Genomic DNA, 17,382 nt, shown 5'->3' on the forward strand with positions numbered 1-17,382 from the left:
CCCTACACCAAATGTTTTATTTACTTTTATGCCATGATGGATGCACACAGCATCTGTGATTAGAAGCAGTCAGCTGACATGCTGACACTCAGGGTGGGGACACGTCTGATCAAAGACGCCGGTGGGCAGGGAAAGCAGTGCACATGCAATGAAGGGAATGAGTGGTTCTAGAAGCAGTAATAGCTGTGGTGGAGACTCTGTAAGTATAGCACGCTTGTTCCTATCCCCCTATTCATTCTACCACCATTTTTAATTGCTGGATGCTGGTCCCCATCCAGATACTTGGGTTCAATCTCGGGCCAGAACTGGGTTATTTTTTTAACCTGGTTAGACCCACTGGTCCTGGCTATCTGCAAGTCCGCCCATCACTAGTTATTACCTATCCACAGAATAGGGAATACGTTGCTGGGGTTCAACTACAGGAACCTCCAAAAATCCCAAGAGCAGGGCTTTGCATTTTCGTCTTTAATAGAGTGGAAATGCACATGATCACCCTCAATGCAATTGCCACAGAAAGCCTTCCACTATGATCAACTGTTTCTGGCAGTCCGATTGACAATGAATGACGTAGAGGCCACGCAGGCTCATCTCCATTTCATTCAATATGGGGCTGCAGAAACTGTTCTTAGGTTTCCAGAGCCCTAATATCAGCATTGCTGTAATTTTCAAAGATCATTCCACCAGCAATGAGCAAGTTATCCCTTATCCAAAGGATAGGGCATAACTTGGTTCATGGGTATAAACCTTGTATCTTTTTATATAGATTTTCTGTAAAATAATGTAAAACCATGCTAACCAAACTTCTAAGATTCACTCTCATTTTGAAAAACTATGGATTATATCACGAATACTGTTAATTATACCCTGCTTTATACCTTATCTACTCATTGTATACCTTCCATACCAGTTCTTCAAGTGCATTACCACCCTAATGAATATACATTCTAAATATAGGGCAATTCTTTACATCTCTGACCAGATTGAATTGGTAATACAGGTCATGCATCTTGTAACTTAGAAAACAGGATGGTTCATGAGAGGTTTTGGATTCAACACTTTTCTCCTGTGACCTGGTGCATAGGAAAGGATATGAGGTAAGCAAGGCTTAAAGGAATTAATGCTAAAAGCAGTCACTCTATGCAATTATCTGACCCAGATACTTTAGTCCTCAGCTGAAAAATGGGCCAAGTGAATGTACATGTGAGATAATGTGTTGACAGAAAGCAAGTATGGCTATTTAGGGGCAATAGATAGGTCATCCATGGGCTTCTAGAGGGTTTCTTTATTAGTTCTGGGTATGTCTACAGTTATCTCAAGAGTTCATATTGAGTACAGCACACTTCCTTCTCTGTATACACCATATTGAAATCATAGGCTATAAAGTAACAGTATAAAAAAAAAATTATACAATACAAAATGGTAAGTCAACCAAATGTACATAGAAAGCAATGTACAGGTGAGTCATTGTGTGACACGATCATAGAGAGTTTCTCCTATCCAAAGAATTATAATAGAAATCTTCAGGAAAATAAATTTCTCAGTAAACTGAACGCTGTTGTATTGTTGTATTGTGTGTATCTATCCACCTGAAAAATAAAACAATGGAGAGCAAATTTATTTATGGAACTTATATGGCATGCATAATATATTTGTAAAATTGTTAAAGTATTCTCCTATAATATTACGATAACTAGGAAATGGAAATACAGTTTGTCACTGTATTGGGTTCATAGATCAATACAAACAGTAATCGGCATTGCAAAACATCTTTATATATGCACATTTGAATATATGCTTCTGTGTATCTTTAAAAAAATTATACTTTGCATTGCTGATGATAGACAGTAAAGGGCCCGTTACACGTGTCGATTTATTGGGAGATATGTCATCGGGGTCACGGATTCCGTGAAGCACATCCGGCATCGTTTGTGACATCATTGCGTGTGACACCTACGAGCGACTCTGAACGATCGCAAATAGGATGAAAATCGTGGATCATTGACACATCGTTCATTTTTAAAAAATTGTTCGTTTTGGGGAAGCAGCCGACATATTGCTCAGTTTGACACTCTGCCAACATCAAACAACATTCAAACGACCGCCTGGGTTCAACAATATATCGTTGATCGCTGATGCGTCGATTTTAAATACGATCTGGGCGTGTCACGTCGCACATGTGATCGTCAGATAAATTGTAGCGTGTAACGGGCCCTTCAGGGATATTTAGCATTCGGATGAAATTTTAGGATGATCTTAAAATGCGCTCTAGACATTTCAAATTAAATTAATGTCACCTTCTCTAAATTTTTTAATGCACATGTCCAACTGTTCAGTGTTTCAGTACTTTTTCCACAATTTGGTGCTCTATAACAAGGAGCTTAATGGCAAAATTCGCAACAGCTGTTTGATCAATGAATGACCCAATACATTTTGGGGTTCAATTAGAATTGTCATTTAACACTAGAACTACTGAGGTAGTCATTTTGACTACTTTGCACCATGTATTTCTATATAGGTGTCATGAGTCCAGTAGTTCTAGTGTTAAAGGGAACCTGTCATGAGAATTTTCACAATTAAACAAAAAGATTCCCCTTCTGCAGCTCCTGGGCTGCATTCTAAAAAGGTTCCTGTTGCTACTGTGCCCCCTTTGAGACGTAAATAAATACTTTATAAATTCTTACCTCTTTGTATGCAAATGTGTTTTTATGGTCACGAGGGCGGGTTGTATTTCGTCCGTTTTTTGCCCTCCTGCCGCTGTACACCGTCCCCCATTGCTCATTTACATACATGAGATCTCGCGCATGCCCAGTGGCACTATCACGGGACTGAGCACTGTGCAAAGCATGAACGCTGGTGAGGTGATTGCGCAGGCGTGAGATTATGGGCGGCGCTGTGATTGTCATCAGCAGCGTCATCTTTGAACCCGCCCATAATCTTGTGCCCATCTCGTCTCCGCGTCTTCTCTATTGATTGGTGGTGTGCTGCTCCTCCCATCTATTTCCTGCTCCAGGAAAGGATGGGTAATAGTTGACGTGGTTCATATGGCCAGCGCTTGCGCATAACGGTGGAGGCAGAGGGAAAAACGCGGGCACGAGATTATGGGCGGGTACAAAGATGACGCTGCTGATGACAATCACAGCGCCGCCCAGAATCTCGCGCCTGCGCAATCACCTCACCAGCGTTCACGCTTTGCACAGTGCTCAGTCCCGCGATAGTGCCACTTGGCATGCGCGAGACCTCGGGAGCACTGGGCGGCATCCTCATGTATGTAAATGAGCAATGGGGGACGGCTTACAGCGGCAGGAGGGCAAATAACAGATGAAATACAGCCCACCCCCGTGACCATAAAAACACATTTGCATACAAAAAGGTAAGAATTTATAAAGTATTTATTTAGGTCTCAAAGGGGGCACAGTAGCAACAGGAACCTTTCTAGAATGCAGCCCAGGAGCTGCAGAAGGGTATTCTTTTTGTTTAATTGCGAAAATTCTGATGACAGGTTCCCTTTAAACATCATGAGACCAAGACGACCGCTAACAACTGATCAACAGTAGTGATGGGCGATCCTGAACTGTAAAGATCAGGGATTGTACCGATCACATAGTGATCATGTACACAATCCCAATCACAAGCTTTCCTGGGAAGCTCGTGTTACAGATCGGGTCCAGATCGGTTCTAGGGGCTGTAAAAAAATGCACATTATTAAAAAACATTATGATCATACTTACAGGTCCCACGAAGTGTCCTGCAGACTCTGTTTCCTAGCTGTTTTTGCTTCCGTGTCCAAGCATTGCTGTGCCCCCCGGTAAGCAACACTGATTAAAGGACCTTGCATGACGTCATAGCCATGGGACCAGTCTGGTGTGAATGTTGTACAGACATTGGCTTACAGACTGGTCACATGACTATGACATCATCGAAGGTCCTGTTAACTGAACTTTGACTGTCACTGTGTCGCATCTTATCATGATGCACAATCTACTGACAGGAGCGGTCAGCTGTATATATTTCCATGCAGCTGAGGTGCTCCTGTCCTGAGAGCGTCAGTCCGTGCGGGGTGATGCAATATGAGAAGCAAGTGCAATCATACCCTCACTGTCAGCCTGCTTCTCACTCTGTACAGAGCAATGTAGCAGAGCTTACCATGCTCTCTCTGCTTCCCTCTTTGTAGAGCCGCTTGTCTAAACAGGGTGATGAAGCAAAGTTGACAATGCTCTCCCCGTGGACTACGTCAGAGTAAGGAGTTTTTTATAATAAAGATGGAGTCTCTAAATGTTTATTTTTGTTTTATTTCTAATAATGTGTGGTGTCGTTTTTTTTTACTATTTACCAGAAATTCATGGTGGCCATGTCTAATTTGGCATGACACCATAAATTTCGGGTTTAGTACCATCTGAGAATACAAAGCTGGTATTAACCCCTTTATTACCCAGTGTGCCACCACCATCAGGGCCGCTGGATGAGCCGGGTAAAGCACCTAGAAATGGTGCTAACAAAAAATGCGCGATTTCCAGGGGCGGCTGCGTGGGTTCCTGCCGTATTTTGATTGCCAGTCAGGTAAAACCAGGCAGCTGGGGGCTGGGATTCTCAGCAGCCCACTGCCGCCCCTTGAATTGGCGCATTGTTTCTTAGCGCCATATCCAGGTGCTTTACCTGGCTCGTCCAGTAGCTCTGGTGGTGATGGCATGCTGGGTAATAAAGGGGTTAATGCCAGCTTTGTATTCTCAGATGGTACTAAGCCCGAAGTCATGGTGGCACACCAAATTGGACATGGCCACCATGAATTTCTAATAAACAGTAAAAAAAAACACAACACAGACAAACATTTTTTTTTACAAATAAAACAAAAAACATTTAGAGACTCCATCTTTATTATAATAAAACTCCTTAGTTTGACGTAGTCCACAGGTAGAGCATTGTCAACTCTGCTTCATCACTCTGTACAGAGCGAGAAGCAGGCTGACAGAGAGGGGATGATTTAGTTAACATGACCTTCGATGACGTCCTAGCCATGTGGCCAGTCTGTGAGGCAATGTCTGTACAACATTCACACCAGACTGGTCACATGGCTATGACGTTACAGAAGGTCCTTGTAATTCGGGGGCACAGCAATGATCAGACTCAGAAGCAGAAGCGGCCGGGAGACAGCGGCTGAGCGGGCCTGCAAGACATGTTGCAGGACCTGTAAGTATAATGACAATGTTTTTTATAAACAATATTCTTTATTTTACAGCCCCCCCCGCCCCATCCCATAACTGTAAAGCCCGAGTTTGGTGATCGGTCACAAGTTTGCGTTATCTCGATCCCGATCTCGATCTTTACAAAACGATTGGGCAAGGCTCCCGATCCCGACCATCGGGGGGGTCGCCCATCACTATTTATAAGTAATTTTTTAAACATTCATATTTGTAAATAGCGACATACAGGGCTGGTTAGGCAGGGAAGTTGGGCATACTGGTATCAAAGTTGCTGGGCTGGAGGGAGGAGAGAACTGACAGGTTCCCTTTCAAGCTTATATGTCAGCTTAAAGCAACTGCTGTATGTAAGTGCAGTGTATTAAAGGAACAAGTCCACACTTATATTAGTCAACGTGTATAAACAGCAGCCTTTAAATCAAAGCCGTGAGTGACAGGGAAATGTTGAGAGAGTGTTACTAATATTCCAATCCATGACCTTTTTTGCCAAATGGTACAATTTTTGTGTGAGTCCTTATCTATGAGTAGATTGGAACTGCAATTGTAATAAGAGTCTTCATAGGCTGGCATATTCAGAAGACAAATCTGTTTTAACAGGAATAATACTTGTGCCATTATTTCTTCTGCTATGTTTTATAGCTCAGGCATGTATAATATTAACTGGGGCTAATAAAGATTTAACTTAGAGTTTTTGTAAGATTATTCTTGCATTATAGCTCAACAATATTAACTGGTATCTCAGACAAATGTACCTATTGCTCTTCGTATTTACACGTTGCTTCACTTTCAGGCCAAAAATCAAGCAACATTATATCCAGAGTGTATCTGGACTTTGCCTCGTGTTAGATTCCATGTCAGAATGTCATGAGTCAGCGCACAGTAAATGTTCTCCTATCTCCATCTTTTGGAAAGCTGAAAGAAGAAGGCATGTGTTGTCATTGGAAGACGAAACATACTTCTTTCTGAGAATACAATGATTATGAGAAGAATCAAAATAATATTTAACAAAAATAGATAGATATTTTGTTTCACTGCAAAATAGACAATTAGCTTATATTATACTATATTTTTATGTATACATATTTTAACATAGCCATGAAAAGCAAAATGAAAGATTTTAATTTTTGTGCATTCTACTACAGAATAATAGGGAAAATATCAGCAGCAAAATGCACCAAAAATCTAGTTCAACTTGCAGGAAAAAGGCACATCTCTTGCACCAAATTTATTAAGTTTTAAAGAAGAAATGGCAATCTTTGGTACGAGTGCTACAAAAGAAATCTGTGTTGGTTTTGCTTGACACACTGTCTGGATGAACCCTTTATTTTTTTACTACTTGGCAGTGTGTCTTAAGGGGGCTTTACATGTTGCGACATCGCTAGCATTTGCTAGTGATGTTGCGAGCGATAGGACCCGCCCCCGTCGTTCCAGCGATATGTGGTGATCACTGCCCCGTAGAGAACATTATCGCTATGGCAGCGTCACATGCACATACTTGTGCAGTGACGTCGCTGTGACCACCAAACAATCCCTCCTTCAAGGGTGAGGTGCGTTCGGCGTCATAGTCACGTCACCGCGACGTCACTGAGCGGCCGTCCAATAGAAGCGGAGGGGCGGAGATGAGCGGGACGTAACATCCCGCCCACCTGCTTCCTTCCGCATTGCCGGTGGACGCAGGTAAGGAGATGTTTGTCGTTCCTGCGGTGTCACATGTAGCGATGTGTGATGCCGCAGGAACGACGAACAACATCGCACTGGTGGCAACAGCGATATTAAGGAAATGAACGACGTGTCAACGATCACCATTTTGGAACGATTTTGTGATCGTTGATCGTCGTTCATTAATTGTTACGCTCACCGGGGAGCGGCGAGCGTCCGGAGGTGGACTCACTGGACCGTGCACCGGACTCCCCTGAGAAGGCGACCAACAGCGAACCCCTCCCTGTACAGGGATTGTGCGGCGCCTCCCAAGAAGGCCTAAATGCACGGCAGCCAGGAACCGGTGGTAGGAGTCTCTGTACGACCAGGCGTAGCTCGGGTACGACGTCTGCAGCAGGCAGAACACGGGTGTGGTACCGGAGATGTTCACTGCGGGTATGGCCGGTGACGTCCACTGCGGGTATGGCCGGTGACATCCACTGCGGGTATGGCTGGTGACGTCCACTGTGGGTATGGCTGGTGACGTCCACTGCGGGTATGGCCGGAAGGTACAGACGGCACTACGGTGAGATAGAGTATTAGTAACGGGCAGATAACAAACAGGTAACAGAAGTACAAAGGGGCCTGAAAACTAGCAGAGCTCAAGTAGAAGTGTTGCTCGGGCGCCTGCTGCCGGGGGAGGTGAACCTAAATACCTATTAGGTAACAGGTGACCTCTGAGGTCACTTCCAGAAAACGGGGCATACCACTTTAAAAAAGGGGGTGTGGCCTCGCATGCAGCCTAGAGTCACTTACTGCAATTCTGTGTGAGGACGGGAGACAGGAAGAGGCTGCAGCAGGCCTGGGAGTAGGAGCAGCGTCTGCAGAGCCATGGGACAGGTAAGAGGAAGGCCTTCGCTGCCTGGGACTGGGACCAGGAGTGGACGTAGGAGTCATGCTGGGACTGGGCAGATGTGAGGGAGAGCTCCCCCCCGGGGTCTGGTGGGACCAGGCGTTACATTAATGTTACATGCTGCGATGTCGCTACCAGCGCCGGATGTGCGTCAGTAACGACGTGACCCCGACGATATATCGGTAGCGATGTTGCAGCGTGTAAAGTACCCCTTAGTTTTGACAAATGGCTAGGAACTAGAGATGAGTGAGTAGTCAAATATTCGGACTTGGGTTCTTCGTGCTGAATAACAAACCTAATGCAAGTCATTTGGAAACTCAAATAATTTTGAGTACCTTGGAAGTAGATCTGAGTGGGCTGCAAAAATGCTGCAATGGATGGAAGTGTTGAAACTAAATGTGAACAGTATGGGGAAGATGCCTGGATGCATTTCTGACTCACAGTTGGTTTCTGGGAATAATGCTGTCATAGTATTATAGGCATTAAAGCAGGAGAATTATTCTTACTGAGTTTCCCCGCGGCTGTCACTCTGCTTCCTGGTCTAATCATTAAAGTTCATGAATATACACTGGTTCCCCTGCCCACACTTTGTTACAGTGTCTGTGATTGGTTGCAACAAAGACACACTCTGTGATTGTCTGCCCTCACAATAGCTGTCTCGGACATCCAAGTGGAGTGTCAACATAAATAATTGGAATAAATGGCAGAGGATCTCCTGTATTTTGATATTTAGCGCAGATAATGCAGACAGCTACAGTCTGCTGCCTCCAGCTGTCTGCGTTATCTTGCCAGTGTATAAAAATACGAGTGATCCCAATGTATTTTTTTAATTGTTTAAATAAATAATTCAAAAAAACATTGTGAGGTCCCAGCCAATTTTGATGCCCAGCCTGATAAAGCAGACAGCTTGAGGATGGTATTCTCAAGCTGTAGAGGCCCATAGTTATTGGGCCCTCCACAGCCTAAAAATAGCAGCCTGCATCCATTAGATGCACCAATTCTAGTGCTTTACCAGGCTCATCCCGATTGCCCTGGAGTGGTGGCAATTGGTGTATTATGGGTCTAATGACAGCTGTGAATTGTCAAAAAAAATCACAGCGGTCATCAAGCCTGAGGTTAGTACTGGGAAGGGGTCTATGAGACCCCCCCCCATTACTAACTCATGTCAAAAGACATGAACACAAAACACAGAGAAAAATCCTTTATTTAAAAAAACACATTACTTTCTCTTCAATTTATTAACCCCCAAAACCCCCCTCCAGGTATGATGTAATCCACAGACATGATGTCCCACAATGATCCTAGCTCTGCTACATCTGAGGTGGTAGTGCATGGTCACATTAGAAAATGAGACAAATCACTGGGGCATGAGGGACAAACTGACAGAGCTGCATCTGTAAGGAATGACATCAATGAGTTCACCTGATGTCACAGCTGGGGTTCCCATAGTACCCCAGCTGTGACCTCAGGTGAACTGACCTGAGGTGAACAGATTGAACTCAGTGACCTTACCTGACGTGAAGTCATTGAAGTCAATGCCAGATTACTGGATTAGGAGATGTGTACACATTGATTATTTGGTTCTGCACCAAATCTGCAGCTCTTGTGAAAAATACACCAAAACCACATCAAAACAGATGTGGTATCGGAGCGTTTTTTTGCCAAGAGATGCAAATTTGGTGAAGAAATGTCTGCAATCAAATACTCAATGTGCGCAACATACCTAATACGGTAATCCGGCACTGAGTTTACGCTCTTGAGAAATTCCGTACCGACCACTTACCGGCAGTATCCCCTATGCAGCAACGTTATGAGATTGTTCTCTGAAAGTTGCTGCATAGGGGTTGCTGCTAGTCAGCCGTACGTACGAAATTTCACATGAATGTGAGAAGTTTCAGCCTGCCGCTAACCAACACTGACCTATGGAGCTGCGATCTGAGAAAGTTCTCAGAATACAGCTCCATATGAATTGATGAACATCGTGGAACAATTCTCTTTAGATTTCATCTTAACTTCCAGGATTTATTTTTCATAAATAAATTGGTGAATGGGGGCATGTGTGGTGTTTATTCCAAAATTGGTTTACATTGAAACTTTGAAGATTTTGTTATTAATACATTTTGAACAGGGCGTGTGGTTGAGTGTTTATTAAAATTATTTTATTTTAACTCTATACTTGACGGGTCAGTAATGGGAGTGTCTGATAGAAGGCTCCTTATTACTAACCACCGAGATTGATGTCAGCTGTCAATTAACAGCTGACATCAACCCTAAAAGTATTTACCTGATTGCCACTGCACCAGAGCAATTGGGAAGAGCTGGGTAAAGTGCCAGAATTGGCGCATCTAATGTATGGGCCATTTCTGGGGTGGCTGCAGGCTGCTATTTTCAGGCTGGGTGGGGCTAAATAACCAAGACCCTTCACATCCTAATTATACCAGCCCCCAGCTGTCTGCTTTACCTTGGCTGGTTATGAAAAATATTGGGGACCCCATGATATTTTTTAAAATTATTTATTTAAATAATAATTTAAAAAAACCTCATGGGAACCCTTGTATTTTTATAAGCAGCCAAGGTAAAGCTGACAGCTGGATAATGGACTGGATAATATACTAACACTAAACAGGAGAACACTTGAGTAGCTTGTAAGCGATAGACTTTTTTTACATGCACTAAAAGATAAGGGAGGCTACTTATGAAGTCCTTGCTAAATGGGTATTGTTTGGAAAACAGCTTCATTGCGTATAGGCAAATAATATTTCTATGTATTCCTAAGACTATATTAAAACATAACTTTCAGTTAATTTTGAAAATAAAGGAAAATGTGATTTATATAGCATACAGATGATAAACTCAGGTGTTGCTATTATACTAATTAATCTCCATATGCACTGCTATTCAAAACATGAGACTGGCCTCCCTGACATGTTTCACCTTAACAGGCATTATCAGGGGATCGAGGAAATTAAATAACTGAGCATCAACATGCGAACATGTCGCTGGCAGTGGCTGATGACCCAGAAGAGCTGTGACAATAAAAAGGAACCTAAGCTGTGGGAGTTCCTAAGAAAAAGAGGACCATCATATATTGAAGAACCTCTGCAGAAAGCGACAAATGAGAACAATAAGATGATGAAAATTTTTGGATGAAAAATAAAATGCATAAGGGCAGAAAATTTCCTTGCAAAAAAATTTCACCTTATTACTGCTTGCTAGGTCATTAGAAGTATTGAAGTTTCATAAGATTTCCGTCCTGAACATGATGACACCTTGCAGAACAGATGGACCAGAAAGTGGGTTAAAGGTCTACAAATGAAATTGCAACATGCAGTCATTAGAGAGTACAATATATTAAGAAGGAAAAACTTATCAGGCTGCTTTATGCTATACGACCTAAAATGGATGTCTGGAATTTTACAAAGTTTAACTAATAGGAAAAGAACAAGTAATTAAAAAAAATAATATTCATTAGATCAAACCCCATAGCTCCAGTGCTAACAGTCAGGTCCCTGCAGTCTTTGTTGACTTCACTGCAGAGATTTGTAGAGAGGAATCCAGCAATCTAGAACAAAGCAAATATTTAAATTTATTGTGTACAGTCCCACAAAATGTGCAAGATTATACTTGACGTTTCGGTCGTTGAGACCTTACTCAAACATGTGCTGGAAATTCAACAAAAGTGACATAAAATAAAGTAATTTATGTATACACAAAGAAATCATCTCAGATCAAAAATGAAAAACATGAAATCATCAGATAAGACAGAAAGCATATATCTTCACACTAACATAGTCTACTTAGTGTATACGAAATTGCAGCAATTTCATATATACAGGGTGGGCCATAAGTATGGATACACCCTGATAAAATGGAAGTGGTTGCTGATGTCACCTTACCATTTGTGGCATATTAGTACATGGGAGGGGATAAACATTTGAGGCCAGGTGACACCCATGGCGGCCATCTGCAAAGCCGCCATTTTGAATTCAACACATCAAACACAGAGAATTGCACAAGAAAAACAATGGTGTGCTCATTTTTAACATAACTTTATTCATTATTGAGTTATTGACACGTTTGTGACATGGAACAAGGACAGTAACCCACTAATGGATGTGCTCAAAGTGCTGACCATTGTGTTAAAATGTCAACGGGATTCTCTTCTCCCACTCTTGACACTCTGAGAGCAATACTGCAGAAATGCTACCACAGGCCTATTGTATCTGTTGTTTCAGGTGCACCACATCCTGGATCATGGATCTGCAGTAATGCCCTCGATGTGTCAAGAGTGGGAGAAGAGAATCGCGTTGACAATACAACACAATGGGCAGCACTTTGAGCACATCATTTACTGGTTTATTGTCGTTGTTCCATGTCACAAACGTGTCAATAACTTGATAATGAATAAAGCTATGTTAAAAATGAGCACATCATTGTTTTTTCTGTGCAATTCTCTATGTGTTTGATGTGTCACATGACCCCCTTCCCATTGAAAAAAATTAGTTGAATTCAAAATGGCGGCTTTGCAGATGGCCGCCATAGGCGCCACCCAACCTCAAGTGTTTGGCCCCTCTCATGTAATAATATGCCCCAAACGGTAAGGTGATATCAGCAACCACTTCCATTTTATCAGAGTGTATCCATACTTGCGGCCCACCCTGTAGTATAACGTCATATTCAAAATAACAAGCTCAAAATACATTAGGGTTAAGACAGAGTCTGGGTATATAAATCCAACATATGTCACCTAGTCGACATCAAATAAAAAGGAAACTATAGTGGACAATTGGTCTCCAGGGGAGTCCTCGTGACCAACGACGTAAAATTTCTTATATACTGTGGAAGGAAAGAGTAAAACTTACCAACTAGGTTTGGATCTAATAAATGGCTCATGTGGTAAAGCACTGTGGAATTAAGACTGCCATCACTGCCAGAGCAGTGCTACTAGTGAGTGCATGGTAGAGGTTAAATCGCGTTTATCCATAATGTCAGTTCTTGTCGCCACAATGAAAGTGACATAGGTGGCTGGCATTGATTGACCATGAGGACCATAGTTGTGTTCTCAAGCAAGATATCACGAAAAAGACGAGCCCCAGGAAACAAACAGGCCTAGAAGGAAAATAGAAGCAGAGGAGACTAGAAGGATAGGCAGATAGATAATTAATCGAAAAAGTAATCGACGGAGAGGAGCAGACAGGTTTAGAAGTGTCAAGTAAAAAGAGGAACAATAGAGGTGAATGTAATTAAATTAAACAAAAGGGCATACACTGAAGAGGGACTTAGAGGAGTAATCCCATAGAATGAAGTAAAGAAACTGGAAAGAATTTACAGAAAACAAATGTGAACAGTGAACACAAGAACCAAATAAAAGAGAAATGAAAAAAAAGCAAACAAGAAAAAAGAGGGAAAAAAAGTAAAAAATAAAAAGAATAGAAAAATGTAAAATTAAATTATGTAAAAAACAAAAAGTAAAAAATAAACAATATACAATATAATAATAATAATAATAATACTGTTTTATATTTTATTTCTTATTAATTTTTATTCTTTACTTTTTATGTTTGTTTTTCATTTGTTGCTTTGCCAGTAAATCTTCATTTTTCCAATGAAGTTTACAAATCCTAGTTTTTAATGATCACTTCACTTTTGAAGTGACTTTGAGGCTATGTGTCCACGTTGCTTTTTACCTGCTTTTTACCTGCTTTTTTGCTGCTTTTTCAACTGCAGTGTTTAATGCCAAAATGGATGTGTTCTGCTTTTCAAGCAAAGTCTATGGGAATTTGGGTTTCTTGTCCGCACTATGCAGTTCAAACTGCAGCCTTTTTGTGGCAGAACTTTGGACAAAAACTCAGCTTTGCAGTGCAAAACCCAAATGGCAAAAACAATTGACATGTCAATTGTTTTTGCCATTTGCGTTTTGAACTGCAAAGCAGAGTTTTTGCCCAAATTTCTGCCTGAAAAAGGCTGCAGTTTGAACTGCATAGTGGGCACAAGAAACCCAAATTCCCATAGACTTTGCTTGAAAAGCAGAACACATCCATTTTGGCATTAAACGCTGCAGTTGAAAAAGCAGCAAAAAAGCAGGTAAAAAGCAACGTGGACACATAGCCTGAGGGTGCTATGTGTTAAAAAAACCTCCAGAACAAGATACCATTGTAAAAAGACACATCTTATAGTATTCAAAACTGCATTCAGGAACTTTGTTAACCTTTTCACTCTTCAGGTGCTTCACAAGAATAATTGCAAAGTGGAAGAAAATAATGAAAAATTAAATTTTTTTCGCCTAAAAAATTTGCTTTGCCACAAATGTTTCCTGTTCACATGCATACCAGACTACCCAATTTGTTGTGCAATTTCTACTGAGTATGTCAATGCCTCATATGTGGAGGAAACTACTGTTTGGGCACACAAAAAGGCTTGGAAGGAAAAGAGCACGCTATATGACTTTTTGAGTGCATATTTTACCACACTAGACTGGCTAATAGATGCCATATCACATTTGAATATCCTCCAAGGTGCAAAAACAGCTGAAATCCTCCACAAGTGACTCCACTACAATAAATATATCTTGGGGTGTTGAGAATTTTGAACTGCTAGGTGTTTCACAGAATTTTAAAACATTGAACTGTGAAAATAAAAAAAAATATTTTCTCCTAAATATGTCTCTTTAGCCCCAAATCTTTCATTTTCACATGAGTAACATGAGAAAATGGACCACCCAATTTGTTTTGTCATTTCTCCTGAGTAAACTGATGCTTTATACTGTATGTGGGTTAAAACTGTTTGGGCACACAGTAAAGGTCCAAAGGAAAGGAGTGCCATTTTGGAAAGCTGATTATGCTTTTATGATTTAAGGACAACATGCTGCACTTGTAGAGCCCTTGCACTGCCAGAAGAACAGTAGACCTCCTCAACTTATTCCATTTTGGAAACTATACCCATCAAGAAATTCACCTAGAAGTGTGGTGAGCATATTGAACCCACAGTTGCTTCACATAATTTTATAACATTGGGACTTGAAAATGAAAAATTAAATTGTTTCCACAAAAATATTTTTTTACCCCCAAATTTTTAATTTTCACAAGAGATAATAGGAAGAAAAAGACCCAGACATTTATAAAGCAATTTCTTCTGAATGCAGCAATACATGCAGTAATACTCAATATGTGGTAGGAAACAACTATTTGTGCACACAGAAGGGCTTAGAAAGGAAGAATTGCTATTTTGCTTTCAAAGCACAAATTTGGCATTAAGTCTATGTGCCCACGGGACAATGTACCCATGGATTTTGCCAAGGAAACCCCGTGGATTTATCTGGATTTTCTAGATAAATCCGCAGGTTCTAGCAGGTACAGACACTCACCATGTTACCCTATGGGATTTTGGAAGTGCTGTATCAATGCTGTGGTATGTGCAGCTGCAAAAAATGCGGCAGATTTACCGCAGCCACACGTAACTGCATGTCAATTATTCATGTGGAAATATCTGCAGAATTCCTGCTCCTCCACTATAGAGATACAGGGTGGGAATTCCGCAGTAATTCTGCACGAAATCGTCACTGTTTCCGCAGGTTTACCGCAACAACTCCATAGATATACCGCAGCAATGGATAGATGCAGATTCCAGGGAGCAGCTGCTGTAAACCTGTGGACAAACCTGCGGCAAAGTCCGCGGGAACGTTGTCCCGTGGGCACATAGCCTAATAGTTTGTGGGCATCACTTGCAGAGCCAATAAGGTGCCAGAATATTAGAAACCCACCACAACTGACCCCATTGTGGAAACTACACTCCTCAAGTAATTCATCTGGGGGGTGTAATGAATATTTATCCCATAAGTGTATTACCAATTTTTTTTACCATTGGAAGTAAGAAAATGCAAAATTACATTTGTTACACTAGGTAGATTTAGATCAAAATGTTTTATCTTTACATTGGCTATCAAGGAAAAAAATACCCAGTAAATTATTACACTATTTCTCCCAAATATGGCAAAACTCTGGTTATGCACATAACAGAGACGAAGTGCCATTTGGCTTTTAGGCTATGTGCGCACTTTGCTTATTTTCCTGTGTTTCCGCAGCATTTTGAGCTGCAGCGTTTTCATGCCAAATTGCATTCGTTTTGATTTCCAGGCATAATCTATGGAAATTAGGGCTTTCTTGTGCGCACAATGCTTTAAAAAACTAAGCGTTTTAGGTGCGTAAAATTTGTCAAAATCTCTGCATTTGAAGAAGCAACATGTCAATTGTTTTTGCCATTTTGGCTGCGTTCTACACCCATTGAAATCAATGAGTTGTAGAAAAACACTGCCAAAATGTGAAGCAGTGTGTTTGCACTGCATTATTGTTGCGATCCGCATGTTTTTTTAACATAACAAAGGCAGGTCTTTCGGTCTTTCTTTCTGTCGGTCGGTCTCTCTCTCTCTCTCTATGTCTCTATCTCTCTCTGTCCATGTCGGTCTCTCCCTCCCACCCCCTCACTCATATTCACCGATCCACGATCACCGGCGCGGCGCTGCACGGCGTTCACACTGTGGCGTCTTCTCCTCTTTTGAAAATGCCGGCCGCTCATTAATCCATCACGTATTCCCTGCTTCCCCCACCCACCGGTGCCTATGATTGGTTGCAGTCAGACACGCCCCCACGCTGAGTGACAGCTGTCTCACTGCAACCAATCACATCCGCCAGTGGGCGTGTCTATATCGAGCAGTAAAAAAAATAAATTAAATAAATAATTGAAAAAAAACGACGTGCAGTCCCCCCCAATTTGGATACCAGCCAGGGTAAAGCCACATGGCTGAATGCTGGTATTCTCAGGATGGGGAGCGCCACGTTATGGGGAGCCCCCCAGCCTAACAATATCAGCCAGCAGCCGCCCAGAATTGCCGCATCCATTAGATGCGACAGTCCCAGGACTCTACCCGGCTCATCCCGAATTGCCCTGGTGCGGTGGCAAACCGGGTAATAAGGAGTTAATGGCAGCAGCCCATAGCTACCACTAAGTCCTAGGTTAATCATGGCAGGCGTCTCCCCAAGATACCTTCCATGATTAACCTGTTGTTGTGAATGTTAGTTATGTCTTGGCTGCTGGGAGGCTCCCTCTGGTGGCCAGGAAGGGTTTGGATAGAGACCAGGTGTGTTGTGCAGTGGGTTTTTCCTTTCCTAACTCTCTGCCTATTTAAGTCCTGGTCTGATTGCAGGCTGTTGCCGGATGTCAGTTGTTCTTTGTATCTCCAGCCTGCTTAATCCTGCTCTACACCACATCTTCCCCAGATAAGTGCTTGCTCTTTATTTATTGTCTGGTTCTTTGCTTATCTGGGTTTGTCATTTGTTGTGGTTGGTTTCAGTTTATTTCCTTCCAGGGATTTTTCCCCTCAGTGGATTGTTGAGGAACTCCCTGCAGTTCTGTGTGGAGTATAGCTCCTTTTTGGGTATCACCCTAGGTTCCTCTCAGGGCAGCTTGAGGCATCTGACTGTCCGGGGGTGGATTCGGTGGTCAACAGAATGCAGCAGATTTGGGGGCAGGTAGTGGATAAATTGTTTCAGTCCCAAGAAACTGCCCAAAAGTTTGCCAACCGGCGTCGGCCTGTTGGTCCCCGGTTTAAAGTAGGGGACATGGTGTGGTTGTCCTCTAAAA

General features: G+C 42.1%; 1 long non-coding RNA gene across 1 annotated transcript in view; it reads right to left on the reverse strand.

Annotated features, from left to right (window-relative positions):
* Positions 1-1,271: 1,271 nt before the first annotated feature.
* Positions 1,272-17,382, reverse strand: part of LOC142290506 (uncharacterized) — a 200,121-nt gene continuing 184,010 nt past the window's right edge. The window contains exons 5-10 of the long non-coding RNA XR_012750327.1: positions 12,609-12,855; positions 11,226-11,308; positions 10,945-11,015; positions 7,054-7,414; positions 5,948-6,107; positions 1,272-1,586 (exon numbers count right to left, since the gene is read on the reverse strand). This is a non-coding gene — a long non-coding RNA (uncharacterized LOC142290506). The remainder of the gene's footprint in view (positions 1,587-5,947; positions 6,108-7,053; positions 7,415-10,944; positions 11,016-11,225; positions 11,309-12,608; positions 12,856-17,382) is intronic.

This window comes from Anomaloglossus baeobatrachus, chromosome 2 (assembly GCF_048569485.1).
Source record: "Anomaloglossus baeobatrachus isolate aAnoBae1 chromosome 2, aAnoBae1.hap1, whole genome shotgun sequence".
Lineage (NCBI taxonomy): Eukaryota > Metazoa > Chordata > Amphibia > Anura > Aromobatidae > Anomaloglossus > Anomaloglossus baeobatrachus.